This window comes from Lolium rigidum, chromosome 6 (assembly GCF_022539505.1).
Source record: "Lolium rigidum isolate FL_2022 chromosome 6, APGP_CSIRO_Lrig_0.1, whole genome shotgun sequence".
NCBI classification, from domain to species: Eukaryota; Viridiplantae; Streptophyta; class Magnoliopsida; order Poales; family Poaceae; genus Lolium; species Lolium rigidum.
In genome coordinates, this window is record NC_061513.1 from 40,976,280 (window position 1) to 40,980,297 (window position 4,018).

Here is a 4,018-nt window from a genome sequence, read left to right on the forward strand (position 1 = left end):
GCCAAACACTGGTATCATCACTAACATTGCCACAAATATGGTTCACAGACTTATTACTGAAATCAGAAAGCGAAAAGCGGAACAAGCCTCCGCACTCATAGCCTTTACCAATAAATTGTCCAAATTTGGAAACAACTACTTTATTCGACTCTAAAACAACCTTAAACCCATTTCTGCATAGAAGGGAGCCGCTAACGAGATTCTTGTTCATAGTAGGGACATGCTGCACGTTCCTCAGCTGCACGATCTTCCCCGAAGTGAACTTCAGATCTACCGTGCCAACACCACGAACGAAGCATGTGACCCATTCCCCATCAAGACGGAAGAATCCCGGGCGACCTGGTAAGAAGTGAACATGGAGATGTCAGCACACACATGAACATTAGCACATGTATCAATCCACCAACATGGAGATTGAAATACCGAAAGAACAGTAAAGAGATTACCGTACCCATCAGCATTGCTAGCGGTCACCGTGTTGACTTCCCTCGCCTTTTTCTTGCGGTCTGCCCTCTCGGGACGGTCCTTAGAAAAGTGGCCAGTCTCTCCACAGGTAAAGCAGCTCAGATCTGCTTTGTTTATCATCTTCTTCTTCTTGAAGGTTGTAGTCTTCATAGGCTTATTGAAGGAGGGCTTGTTGTTCCCTTTGTTCTTGCTGTAGGGTTTCTTCCGCACCATGTTGGCGCTAGACTGACCCTCTCCTTTCTCAGTATTATCCTTAGCTCGAGCTTTCTCCTCAACATCAAGAGACGCTATCAGATTTTCAACTGATATCTCCTATCTCTTGTGTTTGAGAGTTGTGGCTAAGTTCCTCCATGAAGGGGGCAACTTAGCGATGATGCATCCAGCCACAAACTTGTCAGGTAAGGCACACTTAAGGAGTTCAAGCTCTTTCGCAATGCACTGTATCTCATGAGCTTGTTCGTCTACAGAACGGTTGTTTACCATCCCGATGTCATGGAAGCTCTCCATGATGTACGGTTCATCGCCTCGCATCGGTTGCACCAAATTTAGCATTCGGTGCATCCCGGAGCTCTTTACCATCCGTTATGTGCATGTACACATCACACGGACGATCAACAAGAATACTCGTAACGCATCCGACGAAGAGAGTATTGTTTTCCTTGAACTTGTTCTGATCTTGGTCAGATATAGTTCCTTCAGGTAAACCATCACTAACTTCGAACACTTTCAGATGAATAAGCCAGAGCGTGGCCTTAACCTGCCACCTCTTAAAGTGCACATCGGTAAACTTATCCGGCCTCAGTGCATCAGCAAAACCAGCCATTGTTAACTCAGGAAATTGACTACAATTAGGTTTTTGGATTGTTGGATAATTAGGCACAATTTCCATGATTAATTCCAGAAAATAAAACATGACGACAGCAACTACTAACATGTGAAACTCGAACATACTAGATGCATTAATCAACATGAGTAGCAGCAACACAAACGGTAAAGCATCCATCGCTAAAAAGATCGAGATATGTCGCACGTACCGATCTGGTGGAGGTGGCGGTGGAGGTGTAGCAGATGATGTCGCAGCAGTAACGTTGTTGATGACAACATTGTTGACGACAGGGATGACGGGTCGAAGTAGACGGCGTTGAAGACGACGGTAGGCAGCACCGCCAGACTTGGACGGAAGGCGACCCGTGATGAAGAGCTTGAGCAGTCGCGCAGAGCGCTTCCCAAAAACCTAATTCGCCCTCTCCCGTACAGGATCGCAAGGACGAGTGGTTCCAGAGACCTGCTCTCCCGTTCGCCGATGCACGTCGGTGCGTGGGATGGAGTAGGCTATGATGGAGGCGCAAGCAGAGAGAGGTGGAAACCGTAACTCGAGTATTAGATTTGATTTTGCGGTAGCCGGGCAGGAGATTATATAAACCCTAGGAAACATGGGGCACGCCGACATCGCACGCACGTTTCGAGTGGAGTCGGTTACAGATAGCCCACGGTCCGGGAGCGACCCGAACCGACTAACTGTGACGCGTCCGTCTAGGACTCTGTTCGTTTTCCTGAGCTGCAAAAAGTAAGGAAAGTCTCGGCTCGAGGCTCAATCCACTCACCACGAGCGCGGCGCACGTCGTGACGTGTCGTGTCGTGTCGTGTCGTGTCGAGTCGAGACGAGCGAGGAGGAGGAGGAGCGCGCGCGTGTAGCACTCCTATTCTCACTCACTTACTAGTGGTGGAACAACCCACCTTATAAGGTGGTCTAACTTCCTCCCAACTTTCCATGTGGGACTAAACTTCCCACCTCTTGCCACTCCCTAGTGAGCTGCCACCAACTTGGGCTCAAACTCACAAGGCTGTCACTATGTGGGCTTTGAGATTTATAGAGAAATCTGAAATCTAGTATGGGCCACTGAAAGTGGGCCTAATATTTCAACATAATGTAGGAGTACCTGTCTCCGTGTAAGTGTATGTGTGACCCATACACTTGAATGCCTGAAAGCTACATGGATCGAGCTTGCAGGCAAGAGGCACCATCAGCCAACACTTGTGATCGAGCAGAGCACACAAAGGAAGAATTCTCTAATTCCCTTTTGGTTTTCTTCCTTGACTTGCATGAAATTTCTTTTCATTGGAGAGGAGATAACCTAGAGTACTAGTAGTGCACTAGTGGTGGTTGTCCAGTTAAGTGCTACTAGTGATCAGGGAGTTAATTGAGATGGTGGATCTTGCAGCTTGGGCAGCTTAACCTAGTTAGCTTGGTAGGCAGGGCCGGCCCTAGGGTGGGGCAGGCAGGGCGGCCGCCTGGGGCCCCAAAATCCAAGGGCCCCATCCTATGTATTTTCTACAGCTACTATATACAATTTTTCCATGCAAAGCCAACAGAAAAAAGGCCTTTGGGCCAAAAACGTACGCAGCGAAGAAGTCTAGGAGGCACAAGCCAGCGGCCAGCGCTAATCCTGGACGAGCGAAGAAATCTAGGAGTCAGCTACCGGAGATCATGCACGATTGATTCGCCTCTTGAGTTGCCTCTTAGTCTAGTCCTAGACGGAACGATCTTAGCGATCTATGCGACTCTGCCTCGTCGCCTCAGCCACAGGGAGTCAGCGATCATCGAGACGCCTAGTCGCCGAGACAGAGATACAGGCATACATCGCAGCCGCGCAGCCGCACATGCCCTTCTTCAGACCAGGGACTGCTTCAGACTTCAGTTCGTCGTAGTCGTAGTACATCGATCAGTGACACCTGCTACACGGTAACCGCAGTTCCGTCAGTTTCTGAATTGTGGTCATGTTTCGAAATTTCTCCTAAATCTGAAGTTTTTTGCTGTCAGTTCACCGAATTGTCTGTCTCGCCGATTTCGCCAAAATAGCTGCACGTACATCATCGATTTAACCAATCTGAGGTATATATGTATATTGTATTATTATTCCCTGATTTCTACCCTCCCATATGCATAGTCTTTACAATCCAAATTTGATGATTTTTTTTCTAGCATTGTGTGGTATCATGTCATCCTTGTCGAGGAAGTGTCCATCTGGTTGGACTAAAAGGAAAAGAGCAAAAGAAATGGCAGCCTTGATAGAGTCGCAGAGAGGAGATATTCACAAATTTTTTAGGGCTGATACTGGTTCTTCGATAAACCTAAATGATGAGTTGGCGATAGTTGCTTTCGAGGAAAAGGAACCATCTAATGATAATATTGAATCTGGTCAACAAGAAGAAAATATCGACACCAACATTGGCGATAGCAATGTAAGTGGCTCTGAAAACGCAGCTAATTCAAGGGATCCACATACACAGTCTACTAGTGCTGATGAACAACCAGTTTCTACTTCTGATATTTATGATCCAAGGAATTGGGATAATCTTGATAATAAAGCAAGAGACATCTTAGTTGAGAAAGGACCTTTGAGAGAGGAAGAAATGGAGTACCCTTTAGATGATGCATCAAGACATTTTTCATATGCTTATTATTACAGGAATTTAAGCAATGGAGAGAAACATGATATAAAATGGCTTGTGTATTCAAAGGATGCTGACAAAGTTTTTTTGCTTCTGTTGT